Source organism: Oryzias latipes, chromosome 7 (assembly GCF_053564925.1).
Source record: "Oryzias latipes strain Hd-rR chromosome 7, Olatipes_Hd-rR_3.1".
NCBI lineage: Eukaryota > Metazoa > Chordata > Actinopteri > Beloniformes > Adrianichthyidae > Oryzias > Oryzias latipes.
Window position 1 is genome coordinate 29,844,370 of NC_136243.1, and position 21,874 is coordinate 29,866,243.

A 21,874-nucleotide genomic window follows, 5' to 3' on the forward strand; every position below is an offset into this window, starting at 1 on the left:
TTTATACAGCCCAATTTCACAACAACAGTCCTCTCGATGGGTTTCGTATCGGTAATTGAAAAAGTTAAACATAAAATCAAAAGGATCATAAATACATAGAATTCAATAGGAAAATACTAAATTGAACTAACAAACTGACTAAACTAAACTGGGCATCCCTGCCCTTAGACCCCCCTTCACGGTAAGGAAAAACTCCTAAAAAAACGGATTCCGGAAAAAACGAAGAAACCTCAGGGGTGTCCAAATGAAGGAGGGATCCTCCCCCAGGACGGACAGGCGATGTTCCAGAGCTCTTGGAGAAGACTTAACTTATCTAACTCTACAACTACATATTTATTTTAACAAATAATAGGTAGATAAATAATAAAAATGTTTAATAAATAAATAAAAATCAGCAGAATGAGTTTGCTGATCAAAATCTCCTGCAATTGTCTTCTGCCCAATCTGCATTTGTGGACTCTTAAATTTTCTGGGAAACCTGAACTCCCCAAGTACGCTAAGCAGCCTCGTGGCTCCGTTTTGAGTACATTTAAAAATGTAATATTTATATCAACACAAAACAATACAATACTGTTACACAACATAGCACAAACACCGTGCCGACTTGGAAACGCAGATAATATTCTTAAAAATAGGTTAAAAAACAGCTGGGTTAGATGTTCTTAATCCTTACAAATAACTCCACTATGAAGAGCTACAAATCTAATTTTGACAACACGTGTGGTCAAAATGCCTACATCTATTTCCAGCTATTAAAAAAAATAACATCTCCTTTTTCTTAAAGTAGAAGCTAAATTAAGGAAATTTTGGAGCCAAAGGGGTTTGTTGCATGTTTGCATCAATAGGTGTCACAGGGTTTAAGTTATTCAAGTTTTTTGCTGTAAAGGAGGGAAAAGTTGTGCTGCTAATGAAATTGAGCACGACTACTTCCCTTGAAGGGATAGGCTTGTTTTGACTTCTTGTACTGATTCACTGCAGTTTCCACCATCAGATCAATGTCTGCGGAGGCGGCTTCACCCTTTGACGGGTCAGCAGTCCATCACAAGGCCAGACGCAAGAGACAAACAACACATGTGCAACTGTAATTAGGATGTAATTTATGGTGTAGAAATGTGGCAAGACCCCACAGTCAATTTAATCCTAATTTGAAGGATTAAGTTCACATCAAATTACATGATAATTTTAGGAAAAGTTTTTAATGAAGTAAAAATAAGTTATTCTGATATCATTCCACATGAAAATGCTGTCAAAATATCACAATAGCTTCTCTTGTTTCAGAAAAACAACAAAACAAATGTATAGAAAGACAAGTTTTGCACAATGTTTTAAAGGTTTTGAGGTGGGTTCATTAAAAAATTGCAAATTGTATCAATAATGCTTAAAAAAAGACAGGTTTATGATTGTTTAAATGGCTCTTTCTGTTTAGTCAAACAAGACTGTTGCTGTTCTAGGTGAGGACATTTGGTGAGTGAGAAGTCTATTTGTTTTTAGCTTTCACTGATGAAGACAATGGCCCAACCTTGGCTTAGTATTTGTCTTCATAACAGAGAACAGGAAATGAACCAGTGAAAATAAAAATCAATGCCGATAAAGTTAGGTGTTCCTCAAGGTTTGGTTCTGGGGTCATTATGAGTCAATCTGTAAATCAATAATATTTGCAAAGTTTTGTTCTGCTGAAGAGCTGATTGCTTTCAAAACAATTTAAATCATGTTCAAAATAAGAAAATAACCAATTACCAAAGAGCATCCAAAGACTCTTCCACTTAAATCTTGTCTGAGAAAATCATGTATGTTTGTGTAACCAGCTGTGAGAACAAATGCTGAACTTCACTGTATCTCCACAAGAGGGGTTCAGATATTGCATAACTGCAGGCAAGACATAAAAAATGGTCAATTTATGAAAAATGCAAAGAAATTATAAAATGTTATGTAATAAATAGACAGAAGGGACTCAACAAGATTTATTAATATGCATTTTTGTTTAATATAAAACAGTTGTTTTCAGTCCATGTGTTAATTCTTGTAATTCTGTCAAAATAGTGTTTGTATAAATGTGACCTTTTTGAACTTTGCATACAGTCAATTGTCATTACACTTTTGTTAATTTTTATCAGTCCTAAATAAATAAATAAATGATAGCTTAAACTTAGAAAAGGTTATACACTTAAGATCTGGAGTAAAAGATTCAGGAAATATGTTGAGATTAAGACATTTAAGCAGAAACACAACAGAAAGGTCAGACGGGAAGAAAAAGTCATGAAAGGTGATGAAAAGCAAGAGCAAAAGGAAAAAGACAAAGTGATGAAAACCAAGCCGTGTGAGATTTGGAATGTGAGTTGGATTGAAAAACATTGCAGACAATCAAGAAAAAGGACGAGACTGACACGTCAACAGAGGGAGGGGGGTGGTTTGAGTGGGGATCAAATCGGTCCCAGAGATCATTTGACAAAAGATGAAAAAAGCGGGTGATGAGGAGTGAAATGCAGGAGATCAGTCAGGAAAGATGAATACAGATGAGGAGTGGAGGTGAGGAGATAAAAGAAATACAGAGAAGAGGAAAAAAAACAGCAGTGGAAGACTTAAATACCTGTGGTGTCTCCTTTGGTGGTGTATGATGCCATCATTCTGCAATAAGATGAGCAGAGATAGTGTGGGCTGCCACGAATCGCATAATCACCCACACTTCATACAGCTTTGTCTATTTTTTGCTTTTTAAAGGCTGTGGAAAGAATGAGTTCAAGGCAACTGTTGGTTTTATTTTGTGCCGTGAAGAAAATAAGCCACATGTGTAGGACAAAACTTTGATGAAATGTGTCACTCCCTATCGGACGCTTTTTAGCTGTTCTCCCATAAGCTCCAGCAGCTGCATTTCATCACTGAAACCTCATTAGTATAAGCATTTTGAAACATTGCAGTAACAATCTGATGAAACCCAATGACAGGAACACCGCTTACAATCAGAAGCTTGCATGGGTCTCTTCTCTGCATTTAAAACTTCTCAGTGTATGGATGCACTTTGAAGTATTTGCCATTTTTTCTTTGTAGAAAAAAGGAATTAAATTGATTTTTTTGATTTTTCACATCTTCTGCAGTTATGGTTGTGGAAAATTTCCATCACGAATCAAAACTTTTCAGATGGGACATGTAGAAGAATCTTTGCATTGCACTGAAAAAATGTATTTCGCAAAACAAGTAAGAAAATATAGAATACATGAGGTTCTTCCCTTGTTATAGTGAACAAATCTGCCAATGGAACTAACAGAATTTGTCTTGGTACGACTGCTTAAAAAGGTTGTGATGTGTTGTCTTTTAACACAAAATTTAATGTATAAATTAGCTTTAAACACTCATTATTAATATGTGTGGTGATACACATATTAAGATTAACTTGTCTAATAAATTATATACAGTAATAGTCAAGACTCAAACAACACTGTTTCTCTTAAATCACTCAAATCTGTTTCTTGAAACATGACAATTAACATTAAAACTTCTGCTTAAAAATATTACACAAAGTACATGAAGTTTCATCAGAAATATTGCAAAAAAATAAGATGTTTTCAAGATCAAATGACTCAACAAGGCATTCAGGATTTAGTTTCTTAAATCAAATTGTTAGTCTATATCTTACTGGAATGTTTCTGGACGTTAGTTTTGTCTTATATCAAGTGTAAAAAGATATCTATCCTAAAATTTGACTAAAAGACTTGGAGAGATTTTGTGTTTTTGCAGCGTTCACCTGTAACTATGACGACGTATCATATCCAGCCTCAAATGTGCATTTTGTGAGGAATTGGTGGTGTATGACCCAAAATGAAGGGGACCAGGCTTGGTGACTGAAACTTAAAGATTTTATAAATTAACATGACAAAAAACCACAGGGAAAAAAAAGTGTGAGAAAGCCAAGCATAGCAGATGACTTAACAAAAAGAAAACTAGACACTTGAATAGACTGAAGGCAATTGACAGAAAATGACAGAAATGTAAACAGCTGTGGATGATCAAGAAGAACCAGGAGTGACATCCAAGAAAGAGTCTCAGGTATGTAGAACTGGACAGCACCGGGCCCTGACATGATACATGCCTGCTGGCTAAAGAAACTCACCGCACTCCACGAGCGCCTGGCAGCACAAATGAACCAGCTGTTAAGAGATGGGATTAACCCCGAATGGCAAACAGAAGGGCGAACGATTCTGATCCAGAAGGATCCCTCAAAGGATGCAGTCCTATCAAACTACCGGCCAACAACCTGTCTCTCCACAACATGGAAGCTCATGTCAGACATCATTGCAACAAAGATAAATAGACGATCAATAAATGAGCAACACACAGAAGGGCATTGGTAGAGACTCCAGAGGAGCCAAACACCAACTCCTGGTTGACAGAACAGTCGCTCAGGACTGCAGGACATGACACACCCACCTGTGCACAGCCTGGATTGATTACAAGAAAGCCTATGACTCAATTCCACACACGTGGATCACTGAATGCTTGGAGTTGTACAACATCAACAGGACAATAAGAGCCTTCATAGGAAACTCAATGAAGCTGTGGAAAACCACCCTTGAAGCCAATGGGAAGCCACTTGCACAAGTGTCCATCAAATGTAGGATACACCAAGGTGACGCTCGGTCCCTGCAGCTGTTCTACATAGGTCTGAACCCCCTCAGCCAAATAATCAACAAGATTGGCTATGGATACCGACTCAGAAATGGGGCCAACATCAGTCACCTCCTCCACATGGATGACATCATGGATATCTTTCCAGGTATCTGTTGTAGCCACTCCTCCAGCTTGGGGGTTACTGCCCCGAGTGCTCCAATTACCACAGGCACCACTGTCACCTTCACTTTCCAGGCTTTCCCCAGTTCTTCTCTGAGTCCCTGGTATTTCTCCAGTTTCTGATGTTCCCATCGCTTGGCACTGCCACATCCACCACAACGGCTTTCCTCTGTTCTTTATTCACCACTACAATGTCTGGTTGGTTCGCCATTACCATCCTATCAGTCTGGATCTGGAAGTCCCACAGGATCTTTGCCCTTTCATTCTGTACTACCTTTGAGTGTGTTTCCCATTTTGACCTTGAAGTTTCCAGTCCATATTCTGCACACATGTTCCTGTGTATTATTCCAGCCACTTGACTGTGGTGCTCCATGTATGTTTTCCCTGCCAGCATCTTACACCCTGCAGTTATGTGCTGGATTGTTTCAGGCACCTCTTTGCACACTGGTTTGGCATGACTGCAAAATTTGTATTTATTTATTTTTATTTTTATTCTTTTCCTTTTTTATATAGGTCCAAATCCCTTTTTCATTTGATCCATGTTTGTATGTACCGGTATAAGGTTTTCAAAGAAGATAGGTTACATCCACTCTGGATGAAAAATGTGTGTTCAATACAGAAATAATTGTGTCTTTTATCTCTGAAACATACCTTTTGTCTAAAGACTACAGTCTTTTAATCAAATTAATCTATGATTATTACAAAAAGCTAAATTTTTTCTGTGCGTTAGGTTTAATTGCAGGTGGGATTTTTCTCTGCTTTTGGTTTTGTGACGGCATGGTACTGGCCTTGAACTACTGACTCACTCTGATTGGTACAAGGCATGTCCATTTTTTGACACTTCAGCTGTCATTTCCCCATCACACCATCACGCATGTGTGAAGAATGTGTCAGTGTCAGCAGATATCAACAGCGTTTCAGTCTGTAAAGGCAGACTGCTACAGAGTCAAAATGACTTTTCAACACATTTATGCTACATTTTTCATAAGACAGAACTGTGGTTTTATGAGTCCTCTGTGACTTTTATGTTGACTCCTCCTCTGGGCTTTGTTACAAAATGTAACAGCAGATTAGACAAGATTTTTATTTATATATTTTAGATAAAACATTTAGGACTTTGATTTTTTAACATGTATTTACACATGTAATCATCAGATCTTCCTTGGATGGGGAAAGGTTTTGACAGACCCCTTTAAAAATGATTTTTTTCAGCTTTAATTAAGTTTAAACTTAATTGTCATAATTTCTAAAAAGTAAACAATCTTCTTAATTGAAGAGGAAAAAAGCTTTTTGATAGTAGTGAAAACAGCAGGTGAGGAAAAATAGTGGGCAGTTTTGCAGACACACATTTTTCTCCTCAGTTCCACTTATGTAGCCCATGAAGAAAAACGTGTTTTATTTCTTACTCATTTTATACTCGCTGAGGAGAAATTCTTCAGATAACTGGATGAGTTAGAGCCTCCCTCAGCCATCTGCCCGATCGGTGCTGCGCCGCTCCTCCGGGACATCCTGTCTGAGACCAAGTGAAGGTCAGACATTATCTACCTCTGCATCCGGATCAGTCACATTAATGTGCAGAAGTCAGATAGCAATGATACAAGCGATAGTGACAGCTGTGTGGGTGGATGGCTGCAAAAAATAATTGATAAAGCAGGTCTTATAATGCCCTTTAGCAATGTGCCTGGAATGTTTGTCCTTCAGCAGCTATAGGGCTTGCTCCAAAATGTATTATAGATTGTAATGGAGAATTGCAGAACACATGCCACAGTTGATTAAGTTTTTTCAGATCAACACAAAGTTTAACATTTCTCAAAATACATTATTTTCATATTTAAATATGAATGGAGATGCAAAAGGCCTAGAAATCATGCTATTCTCATGCCTTTCAGAGCAAACTACATCCATATGTATGATAATATATTACCTTTAACATTTTTGAAGGATTTTTTTGTGAAATAGGAGTCATTTTCGATAGCTTTTTTCCTATCCGGAAGTAAGATGACTCGATCTCTGATGTTCCGAATGGGTGCCGGCCATTTAATGTTGTCAACCTAGAGTCGGCGTAGGCAGCGTGTTTGTGTTTAACCCACAAAAACAAACAATATTTGAACTTTTGGAGAGATGGATGTGAATATTGTGCACATAAAATAAAAGCATTTAGCCAAACACCGCTAGCTCTGCTGGGACAGTATATTTGTGTTAGCCTGGGGGCGGCGCTGCCAGCGCATATTCTTCCTGAAAGGGGCTATTTCTCACTTTCATGTATGTGTGAGGAGCCACTTGTTTTCATGAATTAGGACGGGCTGCTGATCAGAATGCAGGTTTTTATAGGAACACTCAGAAATGCGAGAATGGATCAAAATATGGCTTTGGGGTTGTTTTTGGTGAGGAATGAACATTTTAATTCACTTGAAAGCTTAAAAAAAGTTTATTATGCAGGATCTTGGGCCTATTAAAAAACAAATAAAATAGTTGATGTTCTAAACTTTGCAATTGTGATCATGGTGCACAGTTGCATTGGTAAGGAAACTCTGTCACCAGGGAGACAAACATGCACTTAGTTTCCATGTTCCATGTTTACTGAACATTTTATTCTGGATATCTATGAGCTAGATAAATATGACTATCTCTGTGTGTGAGAAAACAAAATTAAATATCAGCTGCTAAAGTTGACCATCTAATGATGGTCATAGACAACAGGTCAGCACACCTAAGATGATCCTTTAAGTCTGTGGTTACCAACCTTTTTCAGCCCATGGGCCGGTTTGATGTCAGACGGAAAATTTCACGATCTGGCCTGAACAAGGCTGAAGCGAATGTCCGATTAATTTTTTTCAGCTTCCAGTTTCCTTTAACATTTTAGGGTAAAGTTTATCTTCTTTCTATGTAAATTATCCACGTCTGCTTTAAACTTTATTTGTACTCTAGATTTCATGTGATTTATATTTTCCCTTAACCCACAACTGTCAACAGATAAATGGATGAACGGATAAATAAACAAAAAGGTCACTAAAATTTGTATTTTCTAAGGATATTAATAAACATGAATCCACCGTTTAAACAACCTTTGCTGAATATCATAGATTATTATTATAGTGTGTGGGAACAAGACTCCTGGTTTTGTCTGTTAAATGCAGATTTCTTTTTTCTTTGAAGTCAAAGGCTCTTCCTTTGTTTCCTCTCAGTGGCTTTTCTAGAGCAAAAGAAACTTTCCAAATATGTTTGTTTTTGATAACTTTGCTAGCTTGACATGCATCAAGAATGAGTTGAATGTGGTGGAGAGAATCTAGTAGTTTTCCAAAATAAAACTTCGTTCAGAATCAGACTGTAAATAAAACTGCACGAAGTAGATTGAGCTTTTTTTCTGCACCCCGGTATGAGTCTGCAGCTCTGTTATTGGGGACTGCTTCTTTAAGTGTTCAGTGTTGTGAGGGTTGGAGTTCGATCACAGGCTGGACTGCTGACTTAAACTCTGGAGGGAGTCTCTGAAAAACAAGCTCTGTGGGGGCTTCACTCTCATTCAAAGGGAAGAGTTTTGTCTTAGACTGCACTCAATCGAGGTTGACTTTGGTTGCAGAATTGCAATCTGTCAATGTATACACATTAAGACTGACTGAGATCCTCCATAGCAAACACAGGTTTACCTATGCAAAGACTAATCATTGGTTACCCGGTAATGCTGCAGGGTTAAAAACCGACAGCACTGAGCAACAGCCATGAAGGGAGTCTGAAACCTCTTGGTCGATCATTGTCTGACAGCAGAGTTATCAAAGCTCGATGGACCTGAACCTGTGTCATTAACTGATCAGAGTTGTCCATCCGTCACAGTGCTGTTTCCTCTTCTCTGCCTTCATAGGGAATGGCATGCAGGTGTTTCTATGGCAACCACAAGACTCATTAGGCCTGCATGTTTGAGTTTCAGCGCCAAAAAGAAGCTTCTTTGTAAGGCTAAAACACTCAAACACTCTAACAGGTTTCTCTTTGGGTTCCTCTAAATAGCTGCGTTTACGTGGACAAAAGTAATCGGAAAGAACGCCTGATCGGAAGAAAAATGCGTCATGTAAACACGCCGTTCGGAAAACTCTGCCCCGATCAGACTCGTTCGGATCATAATTTCTTTCCGATCGAGATAGGTGGGTTATGCTGATTGTTTATCCGATCGTTGTTCATGTAAACGGTTCATTCCGATCGTGTGTCACTACTGCTCTGGTTTACGTCATGCCTAGACGGTGTTTTGCTCCAGAGAAAGCTTTGGAGCTCAAAACAGGACCGACCGGCTGCTCTGCGGACGCCCGGTGCGAAGCCCCGCTGGCTCTTCACCTCTCCCCTCTCTTACACCCCTCACGAGGGGTGTAAGAGAGGGTGACGTCTGGACCCTGCGCAGTCCAGGCTCTGGTGCCGGTGGACTGAGCGTACTGTGTCTCTGAGCAGAACAGCCGGGTTTATAACTTTGTGTTTGAGGGGAGGGGAGGATGCTTTGTTATGTGTGGATTTTGTTGTTTTGTTACATGTGGGAGACTTCGGACTGCGATCCGTCACGCCGCTCTGGGTTAGTGGCTGCCGGACTCAGGAGAACCACAAGTCCAAGCAGAGCTCGGACTGCCAGCTCACACAGCTGCTTTGGAGCGGTGTGTGAGCTTTTCAATGCAGCTCAGTCCTTAGAAACCATTCAAACAATCACGTGGATTTGTGTTTCCAGTCGTGTCCCGACTAAATAAAGGCTGATGTTACTTCCACATATTTATGTGCAGCCAAGATGCAGATTGCGGCATTTCCCGCGTGGATTTTGTGTTCATCTAAGGCTAATTTTGTTAGCGCGTTAGCCCCTCCTGGTAGCTCCGTTCTTCTACAAAAAAGGCACTGACCACATGGAGTAAACATAAAATGATGAGCGAACAGGCGCTTCATAATATTCATAACATTAATAAAAGCATGTTTAGAAGATCATCTCATATATCTCCGAGCTGCTGCATAAATGTATATGGCAACTCTGTTTACAACGGGACCCATTTCCTCTTCCCCTATTTTCAACACTACTGCGCATGCCCAAATGATTTATTCCGACCGAAAGTGTGACCATGTGAACGTTTGTTCTAATCGGAAAATGTTTTTCTGATCCCATGTACACGGTTGGATTTTAATCCGACCACTGATCCGATCAAGATATTTTGTGCATGTAACCGCGGCTAATGTTTGCAATTCTGTTTTTTCTGACTAGCATGTGTAAAAAAATAACTAGTTGGGGTTTCAATTTCTGCGTTGTTGGGTTGCATTTATTGAATATTTGAACTCTGGAAAAGTAAAATAAGTTTTAAGGACCCACTCCGATCATCTCTTGATCCAGTTTAAAACATTCCCAGTGTTCTCTTAATTATGATCATGCCTTTTTTAGCCAAAATAAAATAAAACCTGTGCCATTTTCTAGGACACAGTAGTTTCTGCAGAGCGTCAGGAGCTTATTAGATATTTGCCTCTGAGGTGTGGGTGGGACCATATGCAAGGATTAACCACTCCCCCCTTCCTCTCCCTATTACTGAGAACTCTCAGTTTACGCACTCTTCCGCTAGCTTACAACCCCTCATTACCGCAACCTAACATTCTGGTGCAACAAAAATGTAATAAGCCAGGGAGCAGATCGGGCGTGGAAAACGAAGATGTACATGGATCTATTTTTCTGCAAGTGGTTGCATCAGAATGTAGCGGAGCAGGAATCTTGTGGCGTGCCCAACGTATTTTTTACATCAAAATAAGCTCTTTATCAAACAGTATTCTTTTGTCTGCTCCAACTATTTGAATAAAAAAAAAACTCAGAAATGCAATTTTAAGCTACATTTTCTTTCTAGATGTCCGCCATCACCAGAAAAAGGCCACTAGAACATGTTAAAAACACCAAAAACACCATTTTAATAGGAGTGGGTCCCCAAAAAGCTGTTGCATAACATTGATCCACAAACATTTTTTTCAGGCTTTATGCCCCTGATGAAGGGGGAGTCTATCATTGGCCCTCATCAAGACTCATCAAAACAGTAACAAAACATATCTCATTAACTCGAACCCTTGTGCTATCCTGGGCACTTTGACATTGGGAGTTGGGTCATCTAGCATTTCTCACCATTTAGAGCTGATGTACCAAAAATAATAAGAAAAAAAAAACAGAAACATATTCTTGTGTATTGATATCTCAAAGTAAAAAAAGAATCTTATCTATTCTCTGAGGACAGCTGTTAATAAACCTACCTACAGACAGGAATCATTTTGGTTAGTTGTAGATAGAAAATAAGCTTTTCTGTGAGCCCCTTTGTTTGCTTTTTGCACACACAAAAAAATCATGGTGAAATAAAACATACAGCAAGGAAAACAAAAAAGGTACTCACCAACCTTTATTGCAAACCCCATAAAACCTTTAAATCCAATGGCATGCAGTCAGGTGAGCCTGTGCCTCATCTGCAACATCAAGCTTAAAAAGATACATACATTAAATAAAATGAATATACTTGTTTGTAACCCTTGTGCTATCCTAGGCACTTTACCATTGGGAGTTGGGTCATCTAGACCCACTAGACAGTGCTCTGAACCTTTTTTCTTCAATGATTTGTGATCTTCACTGGTGTCCATGGATTACATGAAATCTTTCCACCTTTATCCACTTTTGTCATGGTAGGGAGAACACGTCAATATAAGGGTGGGGTCATCGGACAGCACAAGGGGCTAAGCAAATACAGGCTCATGCATGCAGATGCATTGGCTCACTGGTTGCTCTGTAGCCAAATCTAACAGAACAAAAAACATTTTAAAAAAAATTAAACTTATCCTCTATTGATCTGGCAACGGTTTTTATCTTTGCACATTTAAAAAAACAACAACACTTGGGTTGTTAAAAAAAGTTTTATTTTTTAAAGGAACAACAGTACAAATTTGTGCATACACAGCACAAATATTTTGAAACATTATTTGATAAAAGTTTAATTTAATAAGCTTTTCAACCACCATAATATGTCCAAGTGTTAAACTCTATTTCAGCTCAAATGGATGGAACTGGTTAGTTGGACACTCTAGAAATAAAACTGAATGTTTTTCATGGACTGCATATTATTTTCTACTGCTATAGCTAAAAATAAATTTTTAAAAAACATTTTTTTAGTTGTTTTTTTCTCCAAACATGTAAAACAAACATGCAAAACAATACAAAATAACTAATACAATCATCATCTTTAATGGTTAAGAAAACTCGATTTTCATAACTTGAGTATTTTTTCCCACTTAGGTATTAAAATGCGATGTCCACTCAAACTGTAGAAAAAAATTTAACACTTGTTAACCTTTAGGTGGAATATCTTTGAGGAAAAATGTTTAACTCAGGTATCAATAATGTCTCAAAGCCTGTATGTTCTCCCTGTGGTCTCTTTCAAAAGATTTTCCTCATCTGAGCTTCATCTCTGCTGCTGTGACAAATGCCCACTTTTACGGCTGCTCAGAGGGGCATCCAAAAAGCCACGTAGGGGTCAATAAAAGCCACTTAACTGCCTACAGAAATACATTAACCAACTAGTACAGACTGGTTAAATCTAAAACATTCCAAAAAAATATCTTCTGTTTTTCAATATTTATTAGATGGCAGATGAAAATACTTGTTAAGATGAACACAAACTATTTTTTTCCCGAGTTTTGTCAACACAAAGAATAACAGAAAATATCCAGTTTTTCCATCAACCTTAAATGTTAAAATGTAAGTTATCTTTGCGCACAAAACATTCTGAATTTTAAAAAAGGAACAACTGAAGAATCACTGGAAGGGAGGGACCGAGCCTGGAAGACAAAAGGAACCAAAAGTAACTCCTCAGTGATGAAGAGCACACCTGGTTTCATTTTGGCAATTAACTGGTGCCACTGGTGCAAGGAGAGAAACACTAAGGAGCAGGGCAAGTGTGTGTCTGTGCGCGTGTGTGTGTGTTGAAGGATTTAGCAAGAGAGGAAGAGAAGGAGAAAGAGGGAGGAACGGTCGTCTCCATGGTGAAGCAGCAGTCGCTATGGTTACCCACAGAGTCCGGGTCAGCAGCTCCAGGAATGTGCATGCTGTTTGTGCAAACACACACACACACACTAGTCATTATTCTTGCCCTGATATTCATGCATGCTATTTTTTTGTGTGTGCGATGACGGATGGGTCGTGTTGTCAGAGTCACAGAGGGGTGTGAATGTCTGCACTTCAGGAGGCAAGAAAAGAGAAGTGTGTTTCAGTGGGAGTCAGAATCACAGAGTTGTTTCATCTTTTTGCCTCCTGTGGGGAATACAAGTTTGCATTTGGAGTGTGTTGCGGTTTGTTTTGTTGGTGTGGGAATGCATGTGGCTGGGTCACGCAGGTTCAGAGCAAGCATCAGCCAGTGGACGATGGTGCGAATTTTGCAGAATTTTTCCTTCCTTTCTTGTGTGCCTGTGTGTTCCACCAAAGGGGGAGGGGGTGGGGATTTTAACCAAGACCCCCCCCACACACACACACACACTCGTACACACACACACACACACACACACACCTACACACACACTTTCTGGTGTTTTCTAACAAAAAACATCCAAATCCCATAACAAGTGGTGCTTGAATTCACACATCAAGGCACGCACAAATGTTTCTGCCTGAAGACACGCTCACCTGAGCGCAAAATCAGAAGTTCTTGCAAGACATTCACTCCCAGTTTTCCCGTTCTCACTATATTTAGGTGATTCACATGGTTGCCAGGAAAAGAAGGAGCACTGCAAACATGCCACACTACACTGCTCTAATTGCTATAATGTTCTCTGTTGTAGAAGGATGCATGTGACTGCATCTAATTAATGCATCTTCTATCTGAACCCGTGTGCCTTTGTACCTTTGCTTGTCCTCTTTGACACCCTCTGTATCGCTCTGAATAAAAACTCTATCTTGCTTTTCAGTCCTTTTTGTAAGTTACAACTTTTTGTTTTGTTTTTTATTTATCTTTAGAATGAAAAAAAAGCAATTTCATCCATGTCACTTTATTTCATCTAACAGATAAGTTGTGATAAAATAGCATTTTTCAGAACAACTGTTGAAATACCAAAATATGGATGGTGTAGATATTCTGTAAATATTGTCCTAAGAAATACATTGACAAGGACATTAGTAAATAGCCTACTGAATACAATTTTTGTCAAAAAAGATTGATAAAATGAGTAAACATGTAACAAGTTGACTGCTGCAGAATTGTCAATGTGAAAGTAATATGGGGAATATCAATATAACTTTTGAATGTGACTTTCAGCTCCTTCTGTGCTGATTGTATGCTTTAAAGCGCCCATTTCATGCCAAATCAGCTTTTTGAGCTTTAAGTGTATTATAATGTTCATGCCTCATAAAAAACAACCCCAAAGCGGTATTTTGATACATTAACGCATTTCTGAGTAATCCTCTAAAACCCTGGTCTCTGAGCGCAAACATGGGTTCCCTGTCATTATGACGTCACAATGTGAGGAACAGCCCCTTCCAGGAAGAGTCTGCGTTATTAGTACCACCCCCAGGCTAACACACACGCCCACTTTCTCCGCTGAGCTAACGGTGATCGAAAAAATGCTTTCATTTAACATGCGCAATACGTACATCCATCCTTACATAAATTTTGATGTTGTTTTTTCTTTTTTGTGGGAGAAACACAGACTCGCTGTCGAGGCTGGCTCTAGGTGAAATGGGTATGATGACCTTACACCACACTCTTGTCACGAGTGCGAGTACTGGCCAGTTATTATCCATACACAAATGCAGCATGCAGGGAGCGTGCTGGTGATGCGTGGGTGTCCGTAGGACGCCTGTAATATGTCCACACCAACTAACCTCTGTACTTTGCTGTAAAGGCATCTTTTTAAAAAACATGTTGAGCTCAAAGTGGGATTTGTTAGATTTTAAAAATACGATATAAAAATGTTAAACAAAACTAACGATCCATCACATTAAATCACTGAAGGTAAAACAGACAATTTCTGATAAAAACAAAGTGCTTAGTATGGACAACTTTCAGACTTCAAAAAAAGAGATACATTTTTAATAATGACACTTAAAAGATTAGATCAGATTAGATCAAACTTTATTCATCTCACAATGGGGAAATTCTCTTATCTTCAGCAGCAAAAAATACATTCACAAAATACAAACAGCAAAAATAGTAGCATTCACAGAGGATAAAGTGACCTTCCAAACAACAAGACATGGATAAGACAGAGGAACATCTGTAAAAACTGCTTTACATGTCATATATAATATATATTTAATAGAACATGGTATTTTAATATCATGCTTTTTTTTAACCTTTTCTGTTTTGTTCCATTTTAGGCTGCAACTTCTCAGCTTCTGACTCTAACATTTGCCTTGATATTTTCACCAAAAGGCTTTTTCCTGGTAAGGATTTACTCTTCTGTTTTCTAAGCAAGCGCCGTGTTTCTGCATAATTGTATCACATCAGTTTATCCCAAACTGCGTTGTGTGTCAGTGGGAGCCAAATCTCAATTATACCCTTAAAAGATGGGAGTTTATATTCAGTAGATTAATGTGCAAGACATACAGCAGAGGACGCTGAAGTCGGAGCACTGAATCTAGCTGCATTTGAACAGAAATGTTCTTATAGGAAGTGTTACAGATGGAGATATGTTTGAACTCTTGGAATTGCACCTCTTTCTGTGCAGAAATCATCAGCAGGACAGCTTACCTAAGTGACAACCTTCCTGTTTTTCCCTGCAGCGTGGACCACAAACCCTCTGCTCATTAAATACCTTTAACTCAGGATCAGCCTGGTCCACAAGGATGTTCTCATGTTGCATCCTTTTCCCACTAATGAGCGAGGTCTTAACACAGGGACTGACACTTGTTACAGAATGCGTGCCACTGAAACGCTGAAACACCAGTTAATGAACGGCTTGCGGAAAACTACGTAAGAATGGCAGATAGCTATCTAAAAAATACACCACATGAAGCTAAGAAAGCGGCCGGGTGGTGCACATTTGATGCGGAAGTATCTGTGATTGAGGTGTGATCCCAAAGCATCCACGCAGTTCCTAATGAACACCTTTATGTCTGACCTCTCAGAGAGAAGAGAGAAGGAGAGTCTTGCGTTAACAAATGATGTAGCTCTGCTCCTACACCAAAAACTAAAAGGTTTCGTGGCTGCAGGGCAAAGCAGACCTATTGAAAAAGCTTTGTGAAAGGTCATAAATTCACAGATATCAGCAGATAGAGTGGTGCAGCTTCCCCACCGACTGGATAGTCGTGTTAGCTCTGAGGTGCTTTGAAGGTCACTGCAAAATGCTCAGCATGCCTGAATGACCCAGCCAGGTTACTGCCACGTCTCAAACTGTTGCCATTTTCAGCTGTTGACTAAAGATTCAGGAGGGATTTCCAGCCCAGTAACGACTGCATTGTTTGCCCACCCTGAGCTCATTTTTACACAACCCCCTTTTTTTTGAGTACACGTACCTTCAAATGAGCCTTTGCAAACAGGAGGGAATTGTTTTCCCAGTGAAGCGCTTCGCTTCTGTTTTATGAGCATACTCTTCTCAGAAACTATTTTCTAAAAATAAAATCCCTCAAAATTCAATTTCCTATGTTTTTATCACTCATTGAAAGATATTTTTGTGTGACACAAATATCACACTCGCTGCTTGCAGTGACAGAAATATCACACTGCTGTAAGGCAGTTTTGCAGAAAATCCTGATGTGACAAGCCGTCTTTCTCAGTTCTGTCTGTCTTAGCGTTCCTCTCTGGTTCCTGTGGAACAATAATAAAATGAACATACTCCAAATGTTGTTTTTTTCCTTCCTATTGCCTTCACGAGCCCAAATATATTGAGCAGCATTTGGGGGATTTTTTTTGCTTTTTTTTACATTCTAAGAGGGACAGTGCAACTGCAAAGGTCGACTGACTCTTAGCAAACTCAGAACATGGCACGGAGCTCGATTAGAAATTCCCCTTCCAAGTTAGGCATTTCAGAAAAGAAGCATCAAAAATCGTAGTCACAACAGCCCTTACGGGTGGGGGAATGGATAGGGAATGCAGGTGGCCTGCACAAAATATAACGGTCGCAGACCACTTGATGAGCCCATAGTGCAAAAATGTTCATGCGCATGTTCTGCAGGCAACAGGTTGTACCAAAACAAGTCTACAACACGCAAGTAAGTGTGGATATGAATTTCATTTATTAAATCTCCCAAATCCTGTGGACTGTGCAAGGAGGCCCTAAGTGCTGTTCAAAAAATAAGTGCACAATCCTTGTGGGCTCCTTGTGTGCAGCCTGGTTGTCAGAAATTAGCATATTGGACAGTCAGTGTGTAGTTTGTGTGAGCGCCCTACAGGTATCCTAAGTGCACCTATGTATCACCTGCACATCCCATGCGTGCAGCACATTTGCTAAAAGGGCACCTGTGACACGTGTACAAGCCTCAACGCTCCTCTCTACAACCTTCCATGGGGCTCAGACAACCCCAAAACCCACAACACCCGTTCGGGTCAACCCCACGTGTGGGTGCCTCACCTTTGTGGATTGCATTAGTGGCCGCAACTGTTAGGGAATAACTTTGTCTGTGGTAAAAATAAACGCTTCCGTTTTTTTGAGGGTGGGGCTTCATTTGATCCTAAGGGACAGGAAGTAGATGTTTGGTGGAGGAGTTTTGATGTCATAAAGAGAGATTCTAAGCGATTCCATTGTCATTGTTATTAAAGAAATGTGGAAAACTAAAAAACTGAGTGAGAATAGAACCGGAAAGCATTGAATTAAACGACGGAATGACGGAAACAAAGAGCAGGATTGTTAATTAACCCAAACCAGGTGTGAACATGTAAAGGGTCAGAAGTGAAAGTAAACACAGAAAAACAGGAAATTGCTTTAAACCAAAAAAAGAGACCAAAATGATTTGTTAAACTTGTCCTGAATGTTTTAGGAATCCTAACATTTAAGTAACGCATGGACCAGTGACGTGCGGTGAGGTTAATGGCTGGTGAGGCACTGACGTCATCAGTCAGATTTACAAACATATGAACCATACTGAGTAACTTATTCACCATTTAATTGACAACAGTTAACGTGTTTTGTTTAAAATATCATTTCAACATGTTTTTTTTTCACATACATGTCAAAGGTGGGCCGGAATGTGTGTAATATTTGTGCTGATCCTTAGTATTTCTTTTGGTGTTGGGTGGTTTTGTATGTTGTGCTGTTTTGTTTAGTTTTTACTTTTGCACGCGGTTTAATTTTATTGGATCATGGACCTGATTACGCACACCTGGACCTCATTGGGCAGAACTCCTCACCCCTGCATAAATGGAACTCTGAGCAGTTGCCGGGTCAGCAAGCACCTGAGGCAGACGCACGCAGCGCAGTTGAAGCGTGCCGCAAGGAATGAAGCTCCGATTGAGAGCCAAAGGAAGGCGGACCAGCTGATCGCCTTGAAGACGTAGCGGGAGCCGTGTGAGACGGGGGCGTCGACCATGTGGAGGAACGCCGAGGCTGACCGAGAAGTTGCGTGTGGGACCTGAAGGCCTGACGATCGGTGCATAAAGGAAAGTCTGCTCTCCCGACCGGCCTGGATGCGTGTGGCTGATGTTGGTGTAACACCCTGAAGGTTTTCGTTTTTTGTGTGTTCGTTTCAGCCGCACAGACGCTGGTTTTTCCCCCTCCACGACCGGATCCAACGGTGGACTTCGGGGGGGCGCGGCTTTGGGACTGGACTCTTTTAGCTGGGACTTTTAATCAAATTTTTATGTCTTTTATTTTTTTTTTTACCAATTTACAGCTGTTTTTTACGGTGGCCCTGAAGTGCAAACCATTCAACAAATCACTCGATACAAAAACATTTTTAAGATCACAGCAACAATTTAAAAAGCGTATTACATTTTAGAAAACAAAACAAAATTTCAGAAACCAAAACATAAAAAAGAAAACAGAAAAAAAAGAAAAAAAGATTTCAGAAAACAAAATTAATTTCCAGGAAAAAAAAGAAATATTACAAAATGAAAACATTTCAGAAAAAAAATTAATTTCCAGAAAACAAAATGAAATAAAAAAAATGAAAAACATTTCAGAAAAAAAATGAAATATTAAAAAATGAAAAAAAAAAAAAAAAAAAAAAAAACATTTCAGAAAAAAATGAAATATTGAAAAATGAAAAACATTTCAGAAAAAAAAATGAAATCTTCAAAAATGAAAAACATTTCCAAACCGGAAGAAGCAGGTACTATGGGACAACGCTGATTGGATGATGTTTGTCAATCATTTGAACTGAAAAGTATTTTAAATGAAGCGATGACGGATTTTATCGTCCAAACAACAATGTACTATAATAATCCACGTATTTCCCATTTACATATTAAATTAAAAATGCAGCAAACAGATAATGAAGGTTTAAATTATTTTTTGAATATTTCGTCTGAAGCAGAACGGTCACCCGGAAGTAGTTTGTGCGGATGACGTCCGTTCTGCAGGTAAACAAAGAAAGGGACGGTAAAACGTTAACATAAACGTTAATCTTTGAATATTTAGCGGATGTGATGACAGAACGCACGCAGAAATATCAACACCAACCAGGTTTACAAATGTTTCAAAATGTCGTGAGAGGATTCTGTCTAAAGCAGCAGCTGCGAAGAAACGGGTGTTAAAGACGGCGCACATCAGGAAATGCAGTCCCGCCATCCACTGATAAGGTATGGAGGCACATTTGTTTGATCTAATAAATGTAGCGTTAAACGTGATTTCTAAGAGGGTGTTTACAGACAGATCCAAGATCCTTCAGTCATACGTTAATGACAGGTTACCTCATCAGCTGGAGAGGGGGGGTCACGTGGGCAGGATTCTCAGACAGGTGTACCAGCAGCATAAATCAGCAAAGCTGTCTGGTAAACTGCAGCAGTTTGTGTCTCAGAATAACATTTATGAATGCTTCTTATTCACACTATTAAGATCTGTGACTTTAGAGTGTGTCAGTGCACAGAAACATGACAGTAAATGACTGGATGTGCACATCATCAGACACGTCCAGGTGTGTAACTAAAGGTGAAAATTCTGTAGTGTAAAATAAATCTTTAAAAAAAAAACGTTTTAGTCTTTCAGGCAGAGGAGGAATACCAAATTGTTTTAGAATCTATTTTTTATAAGACTGAAATAATGTATTTTATTCTGAGTTTGGTGTTTTGACCCCTCCCTAATGAATTTCTGGTTTAACCCATTTTCTCCTCATTTTGATGAACTCAACTTTTTCCTGAATGAAAGATGAACGGCAGCCGATGTTTTTCTGTCAGGGATTTTTAATTTATTAATTTATCTCTGTCAGGGATTTCAGTGGAGCTGGAGTCCAGGGCAGTGGAAGCTGCAAGCATGTACGAGCAGGAACTGGCGTCCCTTACCTGTGCGTCTTCCTCTGCATCTGATGCTGGGCAGCAATGTGAAAAAAAAACTTCACTGACATAACTCTTTTTGATATAGTTGTTAAGCACAAACAGACTTTCCCAGATGCATTTTTTCCTCTAATAAATGTGACTGACAGGTACGCTGAGTAAATGCTGATTGTAAGCGCAACATTTGATTGACTGCATGAAGAAGCCCATAAAGGAAAATCCACAACTGTTTCTTTGTTTCTGTTATTGAATAACGTATTCATGTTAAGTTTTCAATAAATATACTGCATTTGCTATGAAACAAATTTGTTTATTTTCATATCCATTATTACAATCCTCACGTCAGCATTCAGTTTTTTCATTGACAAAGAAACATTTCTATACAACAGCTTTGAAAATCAAACATCATCTTTGTTAATAAAGCTTTAAAACCTAAAATGGTAAACATGGAAAAACTCCTAAATGAAGCAAGTCTAATATGAACATTTTAAACTGGAGTTTTGCTTAAAGGAACATTAAGTTGTTTGGAGTTGTACAAGTGTTTGATGCGATTCCTCAGATGTGATTTCCAGATCATCAGCCCGACGCTAAAGCCAGGAATTGTGCTTCGTTTTTCACTCCCCACTGCATCATTTACAACTAATCAGGCTTATGCAGCAGGTTAAAGACTTTTTTTTACAGGACCTGCAACTTAAAAAAAAAAAAAAATAGATATTAAGGTTAAATAATATTTATTGATTACATTGCACATAAATCATGGTGACTTGCCTTTACACTGCACAATGATATGAATGACTTTAGTCTTCTTGTATTCCCATGTAGAGCTGCCATCTGTTCTTCTGCAGCACAAACCTTTCTGGAACTTCGCCTTGAGTAACTTCACCTGCAGAAATATCACATGTTAATTCAATTAAGTATTTTATAAACTTTAAAGTTCATTTTTAAGTTTCAGTATATGTGTATATGCATGGTTCAAAAATATACAATGCACTTTAATATTATTTCCCATAAGAACTTGTTTACTAATTTCAGTCTTAAAGTCGATTATTAGCAACACTGATGCCATATAATTACTGTATAAATCCTAGAATCAGGCTGGCTCGGAGCTTTTTCTCTCATGTTGTCACCGAAAACGGGAACGGCTATCATGTGAAGACGGTTCGTCTCCATCGGGTTCTTTTTGCGCATGCGCAAGATAAAAAGAAATTATCTTTTCAAAGCAGCACTTTAACATCCTAAAATTAACATCCTTAGAGACATGTGACTGACAAAAGAAAAGATCACAGAATTGATACTTACCTAAAGATGATTGACAGCGTGAACCTCGCAGCCGTAGACATTAGCGCACAGCGTTCAAAGTAAAAGTGCTCACAAACTACTTCCGGGTGACCGTGTGTCAGGCGAAATGTTAAAAAAATAATTTTAAAGTTCATTAACAGTTTGCTGCATTTTTTATTTGATATAGAAATGGGAAATACGTGGATTATTATAGTACATTGTTGTTTGGACGATAAAATCCGTCATCGCTTCTTTTAAAATACTTTTCAGTTCAAATGATTGACAAAAATCATCATCCAATCAGCGTTGTCCCATAGTACCTGCCTCTTCCGGTTTGGAAATGTTTTTCATTTTTGAAGATTTCGTTTTGTTTTCTGGAAATTCATTCTGTGTTCTGAAATGTTTTTCATTTTTTAATATTTCATTTTTTT

At 38.8% G+C, this 21,874-nt stretch overlaps 1 long non-coding RNA gene across 1 annotated transcript; it reads right to left on the minus strand.

Moving 5' to 3' along the window:
• Nucleotides 1-20,712: 20,712 nt before the first annotated feature.
• Nucleotides 20,713-21,602, minus strand: LOC144993830 (uncharacterized). The gene is made up of 3 exons (XR_013657094.1): nucleotides 21,465-21,602; nucleotides 20,940-21,048; nucleotides 20,713-20,855 (listed from the first exon to the last, which is right to left on the minus strand). It is a non-coding gene; the product is annotated as an uncharacterized LOC144993830 (long non-coding RNA).
• Nucleotides 21,603-21,874: the final 272 nt, after the last annotated feature.